This window comes from Malania oleifera, chromosome 1, assembly GCF_029873635.1.
Source record: "Malania oleifera isolate guangnan ecotype guangnan chromosome 1, ASM2987363v1, whole genome shotgun sequence".
Classification (NCBI taxonomy): domain Eukaryota; kingdom Viridiplantae; phylum Streptophyta; class Magnoliopsida; order Santalales; family Ximeniaceae; genus Malania; species Malania oleifera.
The window spans coordinates 74,894,108-74,916,076 of NC_080417.1; the positions used below are offsets into that span (position 1 = coordinate 74,894,108).

General features: G+C 39.0%; 1 protein-coding gene across 1 annotated transcript in view; it reads right to left on the reverse strand.

Moving 5' to 3' along the window:
• Window positions 1-2,036: 2,036 nt before the first annotated feature.
• The window catches only part of LOC131144897 (chloroplastic group IIA intron splicing facilitator CRS1, chloroplastic), a 91,915-nt gene continuing 71,982 nt past the window's right edge, over window positions 2,037-21,969 (reverse strand). The window contains exons 8-9 of the transcript XR_009133931.1: window positions 2,349-2,641; window positions 2,037-2,239 (exon numbers count right to left, since the gene is read on the reverse strand). The gene's annotated coding sequence lies outside the window, so the exon portion shown is untranslated. The remainder of the gene's footprint in view (window positions 2,240-2,348; window positions 2,642-21,969) is intronic.

Below are 21,969 nucleotides of genomic sequence, written 5' to 3' on the forward strand. Positions count from 1 at the left end.
CAACTCCACAGGCCTAGAATGTGGAAAACCCAATACTTCCAACATGTTCTTCAACCAAACAAGTTTGCATATAGTGTAAGCCATGACCCTATACTTTGACTTAGCACTTGCCCTAGTCAACAATTTGTTTTTGACTCCTCCAAGAAACCAAATTACTACCAACAAGGATACAATATGCAGTTGTGGATCTTCTATCAGAAGGTGACTTGGTCCAATTTGCACCTGTATCCTTGAATATGAATGTAACCCTAATCTTGATATAAAAGACCTCTCCTAGGTGCACCTCTAAGATATCTCAAATTGTGAATTATTGCATCCCAATAACTAGTCCTTGGAGAATCTAGAAACTAACTCACAACACTTGCTGCAAAGATATATCCAGCCGAGTGGGTGAGATAATTCAACTTTCTAGCAAGTCTCCGATACAATCCTGGGCTAAACAACAAATCACCCATATTTAGCACTAACTATTGGGATCCATGAGTGTATCAACATGTTTGGATCCCAACAACCCAATCTCATCTAAAAGATCAAGAACATACTTCCTTTATGACAAGATAGTTCTCATACGACATCTCGATACTTTATACCCAAGAAGTACTTCAATGGCTTTGTGTCTAGTCTAGCATATAAATTATCATAAGCTCTATGCTTAGCTTTACTAATGGCTTTTTTTAAGTAGATGAACAAACAAACTGAGGCAAGTTTAGTGACCAGAGAGAATGTGTCTAAATAATCCAACTCGTACTCCTGAGTATATCTCATAGCAACAAGGTGGGCCTTCAAACGAACCATAGAACCATCAAGATTGACTTTCACATTGTACACCCAACGACTACCAACAACAAACTTATCAAACAAAATGCTCTTGGGATTCAAAAACTCCATCCCAAGCCTCAAAGAAAAATCAACAAACAAGGAAAACTTCCAGACCAACTGAAACAACCAAATATAAGGTTAACCACAAACGAGTCACCAAGAACCAGACATGGCACCACCACAGCCCCCAAAAAACAATGTATGAACATTGCCACTGCCCCAAGAGACACCAATAGCCTTTACTAATACCAAATAACAACTAATGGATTGCCAAGAGTGTATGGTCAAAAAAGGTTTGAACTTTGAACAAAAAACATGCCCAACAGCATGATATTATGGTCTATGGAAGAAATCAAGACATTATGGAGAAAAGATGCAGCAAAAACTGGCCAGAAATTCTCTCATGCGCCAATGCATGGGGTTTGGACTGCTGGAAGTTGGCCTGCATGTGGGGGTGCGTGGGGAGGTTTCCGGCTACGGCATTTTACAGGGCTAGTGATCGGAGGGTTCTGTTTTTGGCTATTTGGTTGGTTTTGTGAAATATGGAAGGGTTTTGGAGATTCTGAGAACAGCAGCAATGGCAGTGTTTTTTCCAGTAATGACTAAGTTTGAATTGGTGTTAGTTTTTAGGTTGGATCTTGCTATAATGCCATGTTGAATAACTAGGTAAAATGGAAGACCTAACATAAATGATAGGCCTCTCCCTCTATTTATAGTATATGACATGTAGTACATGCTAATGGCCATAATACCATTACTAACTCACACTTACTAACATAACTCTAGTACATACTAATAATGCTAAATGACCAACAAAACCATCAACAAATAATAATAATAATAATAAAATGAACTGGAGAGCTTATTTTAATTCACCAGATGAAACTTTCTCACATGCGACTACTTCCCCATAAATAAATCCCAGCAAAGCCTCTCCTACCTCTTCCCTAATGAAACTGAGATAGCCAAAAAAGGCATAAAATAAGTTGGAAAACTAGTCCACTAATTCTTCACTAAAGTAACTCTTACCACCCTTAACCAGATAAAGCTTCTTCCACCCAGCAAATCTTCTTTTGAACCTTTCACTGTCCCAAAATGTGCTCTTGAATTAAAAGAAACCCCAAGAAAAGGACCTCAATACAAAATTGGAAGTTTTGACGTTCGAGACTCAAAAATGAAGTAATGCATGAACCAAATCTGTCATCTTCAAGAGAAAAGGACAAAAAAATATGTATATTGCTTCAAGTGGTAAACATGAAATACAAACAAGCTTTTCCAGTTGACTTTAATGGCCTCAAGCTCATATAGGAGTTCAGAAAGACAATATATTTTCTACACAAGCTACAGTCAAGGGACATACCAATTTCTGTTTCAAATCTGAGATAATCTGCTCTCTTTGATATGCAAAAAACCTCAGTGACTGAGAAAAGTAGGGAAAACAGCTCCTTTTAAATTCAATAGTCAAGAAACAATTAAGTTTCTCATAAAAGAAGGGAAAGATGAGAAGGGCTGATACTAGATCTACTTACTCCGATCCTCTGCACCTCAAGAGATCTACGTAATGCAGATTTCTTAGTCAGAAGATTTCTGGAAGCCAGCTTCAAAGGTCATCGATAGTTTTTGCCCAGGTAGATAATTATGGCATGGCCTTCTTTTAGCTTTTCCACTGAAACTAGAATACCCTCACTTTCAGATTCAAGGGATCTTGCAGTATAAATGACCTGGGAAAATCTTCTTTGCATTGTAACCACCTTGACTATTTCTCTATGCTTCCAGTGTTGATAAATGCCTTCAATTACACCATCAAAAACCCCACGCCTTCCTGAAAATGACAGAAATCAAATTTGATAATTTATACATGCAGCTCACATATGTCACCAAATACACCTAATTAATGAATGGCTTAGAATAACAAAAGCATCTCTATTTCTTTCAACATAATTCATATTTTTCACAGGAAATTCATGTCCAATTGGTTACCTCAAATAATACGCATATATTTTTATATAGAAGAAGAATATAATTAATTAAAAGTGGAGGAAAAAGAGTACAAAATATAGAGGATGGGGAATCCTCTCCAACCAGCTAAAAAGGCTATAAAAAAATATAAATAAGAAGGAAAGAACCAGCATATGAACAACAATACAAACAAAAAACCATTACAAACGCACTGCCTTCCAGTCTCTAATAAGGTCAGACAGCGGAAGACTCCTAAAGAAACCCAAGGAGTGCACCCACAAGGCAAGGAAAGTCACTCTATCCCACAAAGGTCATGAGGAGGTTGATCAAGTTCAGAAAATTCTTGTGTTTCTTTATATCCACAAGTTGGACTTTCCATCCCTCAGCCAGTGCATGGTGCGTAATAACCATGGTTATCCTAAAATAAGGATAAATGCATATTGATTGGGATTGATCAAATAACCTAGGATCCAATCAACTAGGATTGCAACCCAACTAACTTTGCTGTACAACAGGTCAAGGTTGTGATTGGAGGAAGCTTCCCATCAAAGCATTGGCCATGGAGAAGAGACTTGCATGCTGTCACAGTCCCACATCGGGTGTGTACTAGGGAGATCTTGGGCTCATAAGGATGGTTTGAACTCCAACTATGTGAGACGCCTTTTATTGGACAAACCTGTGAGGCCAGTGGGTCAAAGCAAGCAATAACTCACCGGAATTGGCTATGTTATGATATTTGACTAAGAATTCATGGACAGTAGGTTAAATTTTATTTTCACATGTCTAGAGATCAGAGGCAAATGCAAGATTTATGTGGTTATGCCTTGGGGCCCATCCATGAGAGGAGTATGTACCATGACAAAGATTGACATGAAAATATAATATTGTCATTTGCAAGCATAAAAACAAAAGATATTTATAATACATCAATATTTTTCTAATTAAAAAAAAAACACAATCTCGCCCCTATGGTAGATACATTGTACAGGCACATAGCCAATGTCACGGTCCGCGTTTTTCACACCGTAGTGAAGGGCCGTGCGGCGCTAGCTAAAGCACTCTTGCTTAACTAGCCAGCCTTTTGTTTACCAACATTCATCCACGAAGCACTTTCATTAACATTCAATCAGATAGCAGCGGAAATTATAATCAATTCATGAAAGCCGTGGCAACCAAGCAGTAAATATTGAAGCAAACGTAATTCATTAACAAATCCTCCGTTGACATGTTGTACTTAGCGAGGGAGGCAAGTAGGCTAAGCACGTTGACAATTGCTAGTGAATTTTACAATGATTGATGAACACTCACCCTCCCCTAAAGAGCTTTCTAGGCCATTCTCACTCTAGCACTAGGAAACATCAAAGTGACCGAGGAGTCATACTGCCTTATTTGGCTTACAATGAAAGAAATACTAGAAAATAACCCTACACTAGTATTTACATGATGGAAACCCATCTCAAACACATGAGATAAGCGGTCATAGGCAAGCATAATGCCCTGAACAAGCTTAGCCCGTGACATTCTCCCCCACTTATGCGGTCGACGTCCTCGTAGACTTTTGGCGGTAGGTACACTTCAAATTTGTCCACGAACAGTTGAATATCTTCCGCAGAAATCCAGCTGATTTCTTTGTCATCAAGGCGCTTCCACTTCACTAGGAACTTCTGCCGCTTCTTCCTTGAGGATATGAACTTTCTGCCTGCAAGGATCTCTTCAACATCATGTCTGTCAGGTCGCACTGTCTTCAACTCTGCGCTGTTTGACTGACTTCTGCTCAGGTCATTGGTGTTGGCGTTGAATGGCTTGGGCAATTGACATGAAATTGCGGTTTTCTCTGTTGATCTGCCCACTTCTTCATCTGCTTAGAATCTTTCTCCAGATAGACTTGGGCAAAGTCTGCATTCTGTCTCCCTTCACTGGTGAAGATGTACGCCTTAGGACTCTTTCGTCTGTACGGCTCGCCCACTGTGTGAGGTAACAGCGGCAGCTGGTCTATAACAAGCTCAAAAGGGCTCTTTTTGGTTGTTGAGCGCCTTTGGGAGTTGCCACAGAACGGAGCCACATCAAGTAGTTGCACGCCATTCTTCTGGTTGTCATTGACACAATGGCGCAAGTACTCATCTAGTAGCTCTCTGAATCCCTTCATCTGTTCGTCTGTCTGTCGATGATAACTCGAAGAGATGTCAAGATGTGACCTGAATATCCTGAAAAACCCTGTTAAGAAGTTGTCAGTGAACATTAAATCTTGGTCACAAAGAATAACTTGGGGAACACCCCAATGTTTCACAACAGTCACATGGAACAATTGTGTCGTCCCCTCTGCCGAACAGTACTTTGGTGCGGCCATGAAAGTACCATACTTCTTCCGCTCCCCTTTGTCTTGTTGGCAAGTGAGACAAGTTTTGGTATAATTAACCACATCATCCCGCGTGTGCGGCCAATAATACCTTCCCAGTAGTCCTGTCATTGGAGTCATTCTCCGCGAATACCCCTTAACGAACTTCCTGTAGAAACTAGTAAGGCCAAGAAAGGAACGCAGCTCCTTCACTGTTGTGGGGATCTTCCATTCTTGAATCAACCTTACCTTCTCCATACCCCTCCGGATACGACCTTGTTCAACGACTTGACCAAGGAATTTGTTGCTCCGCCGAGCGAAAGAGAAATTCTCCTTCTTCATATTCAGACTGTTTCCCTTCAGCCTGTCGAACACCTTCCGTAGATGCTCTTCATGTTTCCTCTGAAACGACACCGATACTCCCAACGGTGTTTTGGAAGGGCGAACACATCCCGTTTCCACTTCATCAAGTTGCTTCCCCAACTCTACTATCTCTCGGGGCGCAATCCAACATGGCCCTTTAGCAGGTGGTTTCACTCCTGATAACAACTTGATCTCTTGCTCCACAGTCCGTCGTGAAGGCAAATTTTGAGGCAGCTTATTCGGCAACACCTCCTTATCCTCATCCAACACCGCTTGGATGGGCGTAGGCTCCAGCTCTTGGCCTACTTCTTTGTCTACCACCACCGTGGCTAGACGTGTCTGCTCACCCTGACCCAATCCTTCATTGAGTTGTATGGCTGAAAGGGACTTCCCTTCGTCTCCTTTCGTTGCAACGACTTGCACCATGCACGAGTGATCTCCCATCAGACACAGAGAACCAGCCGAAGGCATCAGCACTGCCCTCGTCCCCATTAGGAACTCCATTCCTAGAATGACTGGATAGTCATCCAATGGCACCGCTGTGAAATTCGCATGACCTTCCCACTGTCCAAGCTTTATGACCACTTGCTTGGCTACTCCCAGAGTAGGCTGGGCTACAGAGTTAACTGCTTTCACGCGTCCTGTATCCTTCTCTAAGGATAAGTTGAGTCTTCCTACTTCCAACTGCGAAACAAAATTATGAGTAGCTCCCGTATCCACCATAGCGCGAGTACTCTTCCCATTTATCCTCAAGTCCACAAACATTAACCCTTTTGCTCGTGTAACTTTCGGTGTTTTTGCCTGCTTTTCCAATGCGTTCACCAACCGCACTGAACCCACCCTCGGGGCATCATCCTCTTCCCCATCGTCTTCCACTGCCCGTTCTACAATGGAAGCCTGTAAGGCATTAAGTGATGCTTTGTGAGGGCACTCAAAAACTCTATGAGGACCTCGACACAAGAAACACTCAATTTTACTCTTCCCCTTTCCATTGGGTGTGTTGAATCCTCGAGACGACGAAGCTTCCTGTGAGGTTGATGAATTAGGGTCGGCTCCCCCACTTTTGGGTTTGCCATTCTTGAAAGACTTTCCACCGTTTCCCTCTCCGCCAAACCGTTTGTACGAAGTGGTCTCATCACCAGCGTAGTCTGTCAAGCGTTCTGCAGCCGCTTGTGCAGTTGACAAGTCTTGAACCCTTTGTCTATGAAGTTCAGTTCTTGCCCACGGTTTCATCCCCTCTAGAAAATAGAACAGCTTGTCCTTCTCCGACATATCCCGAATATCCAACATTAAAGCAGAAAATTGTTTCACATAGTCACTGATTGACCCCGTATGCTTGAGATCTCTCAGTTTTCTCCTTGCATTATACTCAACGTTCTCAGGAAAGAATTGGGCCTTGAGCTCTCTCCTCAAGTCTGCCCAACTATCAATCACACAGCTTCCATTTTCAATTTCTCTGTACTTGGTACGCCACCACAGTTTGGCATCACCAACCAAGTACATGGTCGCAGTATCCACCTTTGCCTGTTCTGAGGCCATCCTCACAACGCGAAAGTACTGCTCCACATCAAACAAGAAGTTCTCTAACTCCTTGGCATCTCGGGCACCCCCATACGTCCTGGGTTCTAGCACCTTGGTTTTGCTAACTCCCGGAGTGTTGGAGTTCCCCATAGCAAGAACCATCACATTTACCTTTGCATCCAGATCTGCCATTCGGGCTTGCAAAGTTTCCACAGTGTGGCGAAAGTCCTCTGACATGTCGCCTATCAAACCTGCTTGATGTTTTTGTGATCCCCTCACTTCATCAACAAGTTCTCTCATCTGGGCCACCTCTGCGGCCATAGTGTTGGTTGACTCTTCAACCTGTGCTTCCAGCACGCTGATCCTCTCAGCATTGTTTGGTGCCATGGTCACTTACCAAAGCTTTCCAAACCCAACAACGAAGGCAATCGAATTCACGTAGCAACTCAACCTTGGGCTCTCACCAAGTGTCACCGACTTGGGTTCTGATACCAAATGTCACGGTCCGCCTTTTTCACACCGTAGTGAAGGGCCGTGCAGCGCTAGCTAAAGCACTCTTGCTTAACTAGCCAGCCTTTTGTTTACCAACATTCATCCACGAAGCACTTTCATTAACATTCAATCAGATAGCAGCGGAAATTATAATCAATTCATGAAAGCCGTGGCAACCAAGCAGTAAATATTGAAGCAAACGTAATTCATTAACAAATCCTCCGTTGACATGTTGTACTTAGCGAGGGAGGCAAGTAGGCTAAGCACGTTGACAATTGCTAGTGAATTTTACAATGATTGATGAACACTCACCCTCCCCTAAAGAGCTTTCTAGGCCATTCTCACTCTAGCACTAGGAAACATCAAAGTGACCGAGGAGTCATACTGCCTTATTTGGCTTACAATGAAAGAAATACTAGAAAATAACCCTACACTAGTATTTACATGATGGAAACCCATCTCAAACACACGAGATAAGCGGTCATAGGCAAGCATAATGCCCTGAACAAGCTTAGCCCGTGACACCATGGCACATCAAAAACATTCCAAATGGGGAAGGGATAATTTTTTTTTTAATAAAAATAGAAAGTATGTAAGAAAGAGAAAAAGAAGTTACAACAAGAGGGGGGCAAGAACTCTATCGACATCGAGTTTTGAAGACCCGTTTGTGCTGTCAACATTTGGTAACCGTTTCGAAATCCAACAAGCATAAACTACCAAACCATTAGTACATCTAACTTGTCATTTTTTTTTATATCTTTGAAAAATGGAGTTGCCACTTTATTTTATTTTTGAAAAGGAAAAAAATAAAGGAAAACCTTTATTAGAGATTAGGTTCGGGAGTACAATTGTGCATAGGGAAGGTAACACTTTAAATTCCCATTCTTGAAAATTCAATGGATTAGCACCCTAAAACACCCATTCCATTATGGTTGTTGTGCTTACCATGTGTGTGTGTGTGTACATCCCTTCAAAATGGTTTATTTTAGAAAATACATAACCTTCACCCTTTTGAAAAGGCTTTCATAAGGCTTATGCAGAGTTCAAGGTTTTATGAAAGCCCTAATACTTTGATGCCAAATCAAAAAAAAAAAAAAAACAACACAAAGAACATACATAAACATATACATACATACCAAATAAGTGTAAAATGTAAGGAGATTTGAGATTTTATTTGTTGTGGCTGAATCTACCAAAGTAGATTGCCTGCATATCCTCAAAAGAAGAATCAAACCATATGTAGTTCAAAAGCCATTTTCGAAATCAACTTTGAAAAACAATAATATGGATGATTATTTTACAAAATCATTGTTGACCTGAAATGATTGACTATATCTTGAATCCTTCATTGAAAAACATTATATTCTTGATTAAGAATTTAGTTTTCCAATGGACTCTATAAAATAGAGATTGAAAGCATGTTTGTACACTTGAAAAATCATTTTTCCACCCTCAAGCCACTTCATGGGTAATCTTCTTGAAATGATTTTCATTTTGTAAAAACTTGAAAATATTATGGATTTTTGGAAGGAGAACCACAAACCCGACTTGGAATCCCGGTTGAAAACTTGGACAACGCCCAAAAGCCTCATCACAGGTGTATGACTCCATGATTTTGTGGAAAATAAAAAAATTAAATAAAAAAAAACTTTAAGAAACCTTTGAATGCTTTGAGAAAAACATGAGTGATCATGTTTAATCCTAAGAAAAAAATTTTTTTTTTTTGGGTGAAAAAATCACAAAAACCGTTGCAAATTCATCACAAGACACAATAATCTACACTTAGGAAAGTGTAGGAACTCAAAGTAAGACATAATCCTGGGAAAACAAATGGAAAAAGATACAAAATTTGCAACTCTTGGGCTTTGGCGGTCGACCACCTACTGAAAATTCAGACGGCTAGTTGACCGCTTGTAGCCACAACGGCCACTTTTTCAAATCTACGCAAGTCAGTCGACCACCTACACGGGCTAGTCAACCATCTATGGTGAAAATGCACAATTTCGTACCACTTTAAGCACTTCCTTCATGCATGTTAATACACATCTAAAAGAAGAAGGAAAGCACTACAAAACTACATATAAAGCATCTCAGAAACATAATAGAAATGAAAGAGATCACATGCAAACCCCAGAGCATGCTTCCAAGGATCAAGAAATGTTATACATTGAAAAATGAAAGAAACTACATTAGAAGAAGCGTTAGGCACTGACTTTGAATGCAATCCCTCTCTGTAGACATGTAAAGGCCTCTCCTCTAAGAGATCTCTCCCCACATGCCCTTGAACAAGTTTGAAGGAAATGAAAGGAAATGACACATGATGACTAAGGAAATGAACAAATGAACTTTTGGCAACCAAGGAGAATGTGTTAGAATATCCAAATTATACAGAGTTATATCCTTTGGCAACAAGGCAGGTGTTCAAATAAGCCACGAAAGCATTGGGATTGACCTTCATATTATACACCTAGCATTGACTGAACACAAAAGTTTTAGCAAAAACAGGTACAAATTCCCAAGCATCATTATCCAGTAACATGCCCATCCCTTCAATAATTGTAGTTCGCCTAGAATGGGATAAGTCTTCAAAGACAAACTCAAGAAGAGCAGCAACCAATAGAGGCTAACAAAATAGTAAGTGAGACAAGAAATCATAGCAAATGAAATTAAAGATCGAATGTTACATAATGGGCCGTTCAGCATTTTGAACAACTACAGTCCTATCAACACGTTGGGAAATAGGATCATCAAGTAAACCATACCATAGAAGTAAAAGTCGGAGGTGTTACTTGTCATTTAGCACCATTTCTGTGCTAGTAAGCGTGAGTTAGAGCATGATTTTGTTAGGGTACTATTGTCATTGTAATGTATTGGCATATGTTACAAATACATGGCGAGACATATCACTGTAAATACGTCTTCCAATTTACCCAATCCTAGTTTTTTTTTTAGTTTCTTGCGCTAAATCCCTCTCCCTTCTATAGTGACCCGGTCTATTCCCTTGACCTAGGTGAATTCCAAAAAACTTTATGACAATTAGATCTGACAAAGTTTTACATTGGCTGTCCGCTACCTAACATAACTCTACTCCTTTATCTGGGCTTAGGACCAACTATGTGTAGAAAGATAACTTGTGTTACATAGGCACTGCCCAAGCTTCAGAGCTTGGCTACTCCCAGAGTAGGTGAGCTATAGAATTCACTGCTTTCATGCGTCCTGAATCCTTATCCAAGGATAAGTTGAGTCTCCTTGCTTCAACTTATAAAACAAAATTATGGGTAGCCCCAATATCCACCATAGCATGGCTACTCTTCCCATTGATCCTCAAGTCCACAGACATCAACCCAAGTACACATTTGAGTATTTATTTTATTTATTTTATTTATTTTCAAAATTATTTCACATAGACAATTTTCTAAATCACACCCTACAATTTATAAAAACCACAAACAATACAATACATTTAAGATATCTAAGGCATACAATTTTGGGTGTGAATCCTAGCTAGACTAAAATTCAAAAAAAAAAAAAAACAAACAAACACAACAACATGAAATAGTACTTTTTGAAAAATTTTGTATGCTCCAAGACTTACAAATGGAAAACACAAAAACACAAAAAATGCACACAAACATCACAATGCACTTAAAAAATCTAAAGCGTGCAATTTTGGCATGTGACTAGCTATACTATAAATAAACTCATGCAATAGCTTTTGAAAAAAAAAAAAATTAAACGAAGATTTGCAAAAGAAAACACAAAATGCATATATTAAGCCTACAAATTGAAAACACAATGTCTAAATGCATATGTTAAGTGTCAAAAATGAAAAAACAAAATCTATTGTACTAACCAACAAGAGGGGAAAAAAATAAAGAGAAGAGAAGATCTCACCGACGGCCAAAAAACAGCAAGGTTGAATTGCAAGCAAAAGTTGGATGCCCCAATATAAAAGAGGCAAGGACAACCAACTGAAAATACTGCAGTAAGTACCATTTGACACTGAAAATTTAACGCCAAATAAAAAATAAAAAAATAATTGAAGAATATGAAAAGCAACCAAGGATTGCAAGAATTCTTCAATCCAAGATCAAGATTGATGATCTTGCAAATTTTCTTTTGGATTCAACAGAAGGAATTTACAGATCATCTCCAACACGGCTTACACCTTTGCATTTTGAAAAATTCAAATCAGTAACCAACAGTTAGTAGTCAGTACTGCTGTTTTTTGAATTAGGAGAGAATCAGTCTTGTTGTTGAAGGTTCAACTCCAGAGCTCTCTGCATTTGCAAGATTGCAGGTTCAAGGAACAAGAACTTTGCAAGCCGATCAAACTCCAGAAAACCAGAACTGACCAAAACAAGAACCCAAGAACTCCAAAGCTGATTAAACAAGAACTCTACAAGAACTCGGCCAAAGAGAACCAGAGCTGATTAAGCGAGAATAACCATGCAAGCTTATCGAATAGAAAGTTCTTCGATGATCATACAAATTAATCAACAAGTTGGAACAACAAGAGGGGCCAAAGTCTCTCTATATGTGTTGTCCAAGAAGAGGAGGACTTGATGATTATTCATCGTCAGAACCAAAAGTCAAAAAAATTGATAGATAAAGATCCCATAAAAGCTTCTTTCAAGGAATGAGCCAGACCTGGTCATTTCTCAAAAGCAGCAGCTAAGGGCTCTAACACTACCGCTTGAAAAGAAGAAAAGGTTTCATAAGACCCAGTAGAATAAGTAATGTGGCATAATCCAAATTATGTTTTATCTCTTTTACTTAATAGTATGGAAATGCATTCATTCAAAGTGGGGATACAATTATCCAATGAAGGCAAACCCTAACTTGTATGCAAGACACATTTTCCAGCAGAAGTGTGACCTCATTTGTCAACAACATTTATGAGAGCTTCAATGCTTATTTACTGAAGACAAGGATATACCAGCAATTACAATGATGGATAACATTATGACTCATGGAGAGGTATTGCATGAAGTGTGAATGAAGAAAGTATTAAAAATCAGCCCTATAATATCCTACCTAAGATCTCAAAGAAATTAGAGGCAGCAGAATTTTTATGCTTTTGAATGCAGGGTACTGAAGTCATGGGAGTGAGCTTTTTATCATGTTAATTCTCATGGGACAACTCAGTAAATTTAAAGGAGGGCACTTGTCATTATAGGCAACAAGACACATCCAGCATTCCATCTCAACAAGCACTGTCTGTCATTTATGAAGACTGGGGGCAACCAGGAGACTTTGCCACTAACTACTACCCAAAAGAAAATAATTGAAATCACATAAGCTCATCTATCCAGTTCCAAGTATGGAACACTGCATCTCAGGTGGGGGTGAAGAAGATATGTTGACTGTTTCTTTTGTTGCCTTGGGGAAAGCTAAGGATGCTAAAAGGCAGTGGAGGCATGCTCTTGGGGGTGTGTTGTGAGGAATTTTGATGGAAAGAAATGCCAGAATTTTTACATTTAAAAGATTTATTTGGGACAGGAGTTGACACTTCGCTTTTCTTTGGCCCTATAATGCAGGTTGGCCATTTTAAGGGTTGCTGTTTTCAAGACACCATTTAAGACTAGAATGCTTCATTAGGATTATGCACTTTTTTTCTTAAGTTCTATTTTAGAACTTTTTATGCTTTTCAATAGTTTCTTTTTCTATAAAACAAACCCAGACCCTAGAATCACTCCCCAAATGAGGAACAAAAGAATCCGAAATATTCAGCAAAGTGATGAGCTCATCATCCTCTCTTTCCTCAATAATCCTAAGAAAATAGAAACCCCCAAGCATGCCCCCACATAAAATAAAAAGAATATTATTGGAGCATTATGAATGGAATATAATTTGAATAGACAAGATAACCTCCCCCACCCAGAGGTCCTTTCAAAACCAGATCGAAATGTCATTACCTGTTTTGAGAGGAAAGAACAATTGGGCAACCTGGGAATGAACTTCCAAGAGCACCAGCATGAGAAACTTTAACATTCCACATTGGTATCCCAGCCATACCGATGAACAGTGTTCTTACTAGTTACTTCTAATAAACTTGTGCCAAGGGGAGTTTGTCTCAAAGGGGAATCTCCACAACCATCTCCCAACTGAAGAAATTTACATAGAAACTACACTACCAAACCCCCAAACACCCTTGAGACTGGTCTCCTAACCACATCCCAAACTAACAAGGTGATCCCTCTTATTATCTAGTGTGCCAGACCATAAGAAATATCTCACAAGCCCCTCCAAAACACTTGCCACCTTCACAGGAACTCTGAAAGGGAGTAAGAAATAACTAGGGATATTAGAAAAGGAAGCACTAATGGGTGTACTATGACCTGCTAGGATAAAAACGCCCGCTTTTACCTCTCCAATTTCCGACCCACACTCTCGACCACTGGATCCCAAAAGGCAACTGAACTTACCTTCTAAAGGAATAACTAGGTAAGAAAAGGGAAAAGACAAAGATTCCCAACCAGCTAAAGCCTTGACACTATAAAAAACACCATGATCCATACCAGCCACCCCCCTCTAGGCCATGTTGACCTTCATTCCTGAAATCTTCTAAAATTATACAAACTAAGAACTTTCAGAATTTCACAACACTATTCTCAAGAAAAAATATAGTATCATCTTAAATCAAGGTGAGACATATCACCCTCCTCCCTACCTATCATATGACCTCTAATCACTCCCAAAACCCTGAGCATGAGTAATCATTCTACTTAACCCATCAACCACCAACGTAAACAAAAAGGACAAGGGGTCCCCTTGCCTTAACCCCTGGGAAGCTTTAAACCATTCCCTGGGCTGTCTATTCACATTTACAGCCATATTGTTCATAGGACAAAAATCCTTTAACCAATTATTATTACTACTGCTACTAGCACCACCACCACCTCCCCCACATTTTTGAAAATTGAACTTAAACACTGTAGCTACAATTATCCTATTATTTGCCATGACATGAAATTAGGCATAGATCTTGCACACTAAAGGCCAATGAAAGACCCATCGCCACTTTTAATGGTACAAATGTCTAAACTCTACACCATTGTTCTAGACATCAATATAATGGACGTTGTTCTGGCTAGCCAAAACATATTAATCATACCAGTGATTGCATAGTACATACCAAAAGCAATTTCCCAAACATTTGCATATCCGGATCCAATTTCAGTACTTCATAATATTGTTCTACATAACAGTATTTTATAAACCACCATAATCAATCAAATATTAAAAGGAACAAACCACTGTTAGACCAGTCAAGCTACACAACTAAGAAGCAACATATCCAAAAGGTAAAAATTACAGAAATGAGAATGCTAAAAAAGATTATTGGTATAACTCAAAATGAAAAAAACTGAAAATATTTCGGCTAAGTTAGCACCTACAAAACATAAGGTAAAGAGGAAGGGCAGTTAAGATGGTTTGGCACTTGAAACAAAGGCCAAATAAAGCCCTTGTCAGGAGGGTGAGTTAGTTGCTGTTAGTGATAGTAGGAGAGTGAGGCGTAGACCAAGACACTAAGGACTTGATAGCACTCTAACTTTTGGAGGATATTGCCCAAGACTCCGCAAAGAGGCAGTGTGAAATGGCAGAAGAGGATTGATGCAGCCAACCCCACCTAGTAGCACTTAAAACCAAGGCTTGGTGGTGTTGTTGGTTGTTGTAGTTGTTGTAATGATAATCAATCAATTGATGATAATTAATTTTTAACACAATTTTGATGATTATTGTTTTAGAGTATAGCTTCTACGACTATGTGTGATATTTGTCAAATTAAAAATAAACTTGATATAACAATATTGAAATTGTGAAAATTTAACTCTAGATTCACACGGCAGATCAAAGCACAATCAAGAACATGATCAAATGACTTAAATCACAATCACTAAATCACAAGTTGTTGAACTATAAAATTACAAACTTTGCCTTTCCAATCCCCTTCCCTGGCATGTGCCTGCACTACAGCACTACCACACACATATAGCGCCGGGGGAGGGGGGGGTGAGCTTTAGGCATTACATGGCCTTCAAAAATCCAAGTAAACCAAAATAAATAAATAAATTGAAAACAACTTGCACTCCAATAGCACCCACATATATTAAATTTCATGTTGGTTTTAGAGGATGAGCCTTGACTGAAAAGTAAGGATGTTACATCCAAACCCAAAGGTTAAAGGTTCAATGATCTTTCTATGCATGAGGTAAGAAAGCAAAAACCTTGCCCTCCCCAGACACAAATGCAGTGGGACTCAAGTGCAAAAGGCCTTAAAGATTTAAATTTTTTAAAAAATAAACAAGTAATGTAGCTTCAGTGTTAGTTTAGATGAGTTTTTTTTTCTCCTCATGCTTGGGAAGAGAGAGAGGTAAAAATATTTCCCAATCCTTAAGTTGCATCCTACATACCTCAAAAGCTCGAAAAGCATTTCCATATTTATCCAGCTTGGTTGGATGCAAATATATAACAATACAAATCAATACAACCTAGCGTCAAGCCCAAAGGAAGCATGCAGCTAGTAGTTAGCCAACCATTGTGTCATAGGCAAATAGAATTTCATTCCCAAGTATTATCTTTGCCTCTATCTTCCTAGATTTCCAACAAATGCATGCCGCCAAAGTGACAAGGCTCCACAAATGCTTGCCATTTCATCCAAATGCATTAGCACAATCATGGATCCACTTGATGATCTAGGCTTAGTTAATGGGGCAACTTCGATCCCATCTAGAATGGTACGAAGAAATTATACGACATGGTTATGGGCATGCGCTCATTTCCCACAGGTAGTGAGTCTCACTCTCACCCCTACAGCATAATCCTCATGTAAGCATATAAGCTACTAAGCGTCTATAGGCTAAAGTCATCCATATAGAGGCACTCTACACTATTTGAACAAGCATACGACGGACCATTAGCCCTTAATAGCCCAATCGATACAAGAAGGCATCACCTGATGAAATGTGAAGGATATTATGGATGCACAGAGTGGTCGTGCCACCAAAGATTCCGAAGTGGCATTCATGGGGCTCCTAATCCCACATGGCAGCTCCAAGCACCCCTCATGGATGCCAACATCCCACCCCCAAGTTCTCTTTGGGGTCCTCATTTAGTGCCAATGTGTCAATGGAATACTCCACTCATTTAGCAAAATGCCACTAGGATATTTGTACTAAACACTATTAGGATACCATGCTACCCAAGATACATCTATGACACCTTCGTTGCATAATCCATGGTTCACATGAGCTTCAATCCATGAGTCCATGACACATCCATAAATGCACTAAAGCCCCTCTCATGCTTTCATCCCTATGCAACACGTGAATGTGAGACTGACATTCTCTTCCACTCCATTCTTCAACGTCCTCGTCGATTAATAGCATATGTGCTTTGTGCAACAATGTTAAAAAACTTGTGTTAACTCTATGGATCCAACTCATCTGATAAAAACTCAGTGTCGAGATCACTCCTCGAAACTCAAACTCAAGTTCCTTTAAAAATATACACCCAAAGAAACACTCCTTTACCTAGCATTAAACAAAATTCGAAATCTTCCAAACAACTTCTAAACTAAGACTTATGCTTTTCTTTTGGAAAGCATATAATTTGAATCCATGACTTATGCTTTTCTTTTGGAAAGCATATAATTTGAATCCCATGTTCCTCAAAGAAGTTAGTTGATATTATTATGAATTACTACTCATCCAAACCACTTCTAGAAAACTCTAAAAATGGATAAGAAGTTCTTCCTTGTCCTGAGTACCCAAAAGTTCCCTCATAAGTTCAAGTGGTTGAATACTCTACCCACAATAATTTGAACTCAAATAAGCTAACACCTTCCTACCTATAGCTTGGACGCCCATCATTTGATGATGATTACCATCTCCAACCCACAAAACTCAACTCAATATAGAACTTGGATGAATGATTCTCCCTTGTCCCGATTCTTATGTCCACAAAAAACTCAATTATAAATCCAAAAGTATTAATGGACCATCTTAGTGATAGATTCACCCGTTCCTGACTAAACTTTCACCCCAAGTAGTTGTCCAACGTATATACTGGTGAAGGTTGGTCAATGAAATTCAAAACTCAAGGATCAACTCCACATCCAATTATCTGGGTGCCATATCATGCCCAATTCCTAATTGTGTGCCACTTTTTCAAAGTCAAACTCAAGTGCTCAATTTCCAAGCCAAAAACTTAGGCTTTCATTGCTAAACTATTAGTATATTGCCCTCTACCAGCTACAAAAAATATGATAAGGTCATCTAGTGAAAACATAGTGCACATTAACAACTAAATTTCAATAGCCCCAAGCAAAGGTAACCTCAAGACTTTTGGGTCATAAATAGGACAAATGCTTTCCATTAACCGCTCAATGTTTCGGGCTCTTGACCATATTCTTGTAGGAATCCAAACCAACAATTTTTCTTGTAAGGTTATCTCAAAATCTTCTAAGCAAGGTCCATTGACCTTCAAGTCCACATCCTACAGCCGACAATATGAACATCTTCGAGCCCCTCCTATATGACTCTTGATTAGCTAGACAAATTCTTTCACAAGTGCCCACTTTCTATACATCCAACAATTTAACCTCTAACTATTGAAAAGTAATGCCATTATCATCACTGTTACCACATCTGAACTTGAAAATGCCAACAATACAGGAATATCCTATAATGCTATCACACGTCCATATCCAAGGTGTAGGATACCCTCAAACTTATTTCTTCATAGGAGTAGATTGAAGGCATAACCTAGCCAATTTACACTAGAGGGTAACACAAATATAAGGAGTAGATCAAATCATCCCCACCCAATGTTACTCTTTGAGCTTCAATTGCAAAATTAATGCCAAAGAAGTGACCCACTTTGATCCCAAGTGTCAACAATTAGCAGATTTCCATGGCCATAAAATCACCCTTTGCATTAGCCTTCCAAGATATCGGACAAAAGCATGCTTATAAGGCGACAACACTCTGTCAAGTCCTATCTAGCACTAATCACCCAATTCATCCAAACATATCAAAACACGCATGGATCCATTCAGTGATCTAAGCTTAATCGATGGTAAACCTTACTACTTGTGGGAAATGAGCATGGTGATGTAATCATCTACCCCCCCACCCCCAACCCCCACAACACAATCCTCGCTTAAGTTTATATGATACTAATTTTTTCATAGGTTGAATCCATCATAGAGAAACATCCTACACCATCCAAATCTATATATGAAACTAAGATAAGTCCACTGTGTCTGAAATCCCCCTTTCTTTCAAAGTAAAAATAACAGGAAAGGTTTCGGTGATGAAGCACAAAAGGGATACGATCAACAAAAAAACTGCATCAAAATTTGTTTGTGGATGGAAAGAACTATGATTCCAAGTGACCATGGAAGCCAGGATCACTTGCATATCATGCAATAGTTGTCATATAAAAAAGATCATTTAAGAATGGCATACAACAGTTGTCACATAAGAACCAAAATAGTTTCTGTTCAAGGCTAAAAAATAATATTTCATATCACCTTTATGCTGTAGTATTGCTGTGCAAATTTCACTTAAAGTGTTTAGCAGCTTTAGAGCCTTGGACAGCAACTATTTTGGTTCTTATGTGACAACTGTTGCATGACATTCTTAAATTGTTTTTTAGTCATGCACATTTTCCTGAAATAAATTTTCCAAGTCTGTTCAAATATTTACCAATATAAAAACAAGCAAGCAACATGTCTTTATTTAACCTAGAATTTAATTCTTACATGGGCAATTCAAATAATTGCAAATAAAATGTATGTCACATAAAAACAAAAATAGTTGCTCTTCAAGGCTCTAAGATCATATTTCATATCAGCTTTATGCTGTAGTACTGCAGTGGAATTTTCGCTTATACTGTTTATTTTACAATTATTTGAATTGCCCATCTAAGAATTAAATTCTAGGCTAAATAAAGAGAAGTATGCCGCTTCCTAGTTTTTATATTGGTAGACGATATAACCTAAAAGATACCCTGACATTAAACTCAACAATAACTTATGTAAGCCCATAAAATTAAAAGACATCAAGGGATTAATAGAAAGGAGTTAACGTCCATTAATTAAAACAGAAGGTTAACACACCAATATTTACTCCCTAGTAACATATCCAAAGCCAAAGTGTAACCCCTACAATCCAAATAAATACCCATTAATAGGGAAATCAATAATGAAGTATCCCAAATGCCTTTAAAAAGGATGCCTAAGGAAGGTAAGGCATCTCATCTCATCTCATTCTCACTCACTCCTTTATTGTTGCAATTTTATATTCCTTCCAAATTCCCTGACTTAGGCATTGGAGTCATCCTTCAGAGTACACCCCGAGTCTTCCAAGTCATTTTTCTCTCATTCTTGGTAGGTGATCAAAGTTGCAATTGATCCAAATCCTCTAGAACAAATTTTGGCCGCAACAGGTAATGCCATCTATGGGAAACTTGGAAGAATTTCTTTCTAAAACTCAATTATGGCTGCATAACACAATTCTAAGTTCGAAGCTGTTGATGGGGATCAATCACCCTAGTCGGTTCACTCCCCGCCACTAGACAATTCGCCATAAATTGTGCCTTTAGACTATTTTCTAGCCTTCCAAAGGAAGGTAAAAGAAATGTTTAGCATGATCTTACAACAAAAAAAAAAAAGATCCTATAGACATCGCCTAGGGGTTGTTCAAGCAAAAACAACACCTAAAGGTAAGGTAGTGGTACCACATGAAGCAGCCTTAAAATTTTTAGATCTGACAAATGAAGTAGAAGGAGCCAATAGTGTGGACATTAATGAGCAACAATCCCAGGAATTTGAAGAACTCAAGACAATTTATCAATAGGAAAAGCTAGTAAAAGAAGTTTGCAACCAACCCTTAATAGGGTAAACCTTAGTTAGATCTTCTGATCTCCCCTTTACCAAATAAATAATGGAGATCCCTCTGCCCAGTAAATTCAAGATGCTCAACATAAAAAGATATGATGCAATTGCAAGGTGCATCGGATGTCATTATGTGTCGAGCATTTGTGGCAACCCTGAATGGGAAAGCTAGAGCATGATACTGAATATTGAAACCCGGCTCAGTTGGGTCTTTCTCTGAGATGGAGCAGGAGTTTGTATGGCATTTCATCAACAACTGAAAAATGGTAAAGACTGCAGCCCACCTTATAAGTCTTGTTCAAGGAGAGAGGGAAACAGTGAAAGAATTTATGTGTCATTTTGTTAACCCGACATTGGAAATAAAAAACTTAGATCATGAAGTAGCAATAGCTGCTCTGACAACAGCTCTCCAACCCGGTTACTTCCTAAATTCCTTATGGAAAAAGCTCCTAGTTAACATAGGGAAGCTAACAACGCAAGCTTAGAAATATATCAACCTGGAAGATGTCATCACCACAAGGAGGAACAGGACAGACTTGAAAAGAAAAAATCCGAGTGATGTGGATGAAACAGTCAAAGGAGGCAAAAAACAAGATGTTAATAACAAGTTTAGTTATTTTAAGGATGCGGGATTCACCCCTAAAATCCACTCCTACACCCATTTGAATATCTCTCGAACACATGTGTTGATGCATATAAGGGAGAAAAGCTACGAACATAGCCTGAAACCATGCAGACTGTATCATATAAAAGAAACTCATCTAAGTTCTATAAGTTCCATAGAGATCATGGGCATAATACAGAGGAATGCATCCACCTAAAAGACAATATTGAGGCTTTAATCCAACAAGGACACTTGTCCAAGTTCATAAAAAAAAAAAAACAGAATGATCATAGGATAGAAGCACGCAATCAACAAAAATGGGAAAATTCTTAGAAGGGGGAACAAATCGTTGGCAAAATCACTATGATAATCAGAGGGCTTACTAATGGAGGTGACAATGGTAGATCGAGGAAGAGATATGCTAAACAAATCTTCTTAGTAGATAACCACATGCCGACTCAAAAAAAACGTTGAAAGGATGAAGTTATTATCTTCACAAAAAAGGACATGAAGAGGGTTCAACAACCACATAACGATGCTCTGGTGGTATCTTTGCTCATTACTAATAATCACATAAGGAGATTTTTGATACATAACGAGAGTTCAACAGATGTAATCTTTTGGTCATTTCTATAGGAAATGAAGATAGGGGTGGAGCGTTAGAAGCCAATCTCGACACCTCTGGTTGGATTCAGAGGAGGTGTGGCTTACCCATTGGGTACCATCACCCTTACCTTAGCAGAGAACACCCCCTCAACAAATCACTCTTATGACGAACTTCTTGGTCGTAGACCGTTCATCAATTTATAATGTAATAATTGATCATCCAACTCTTAATGCAGCCCGAGACATCACCTCCACCTGCCACCTAAATGTTAAATTTTCGACTCCAAATGGGGTAGGGGAGATCAAATGGCACTCGAAATTGCTATGTGATGGCTCTGAAAGGAAAGATGGAGGTGCAGGAGACTT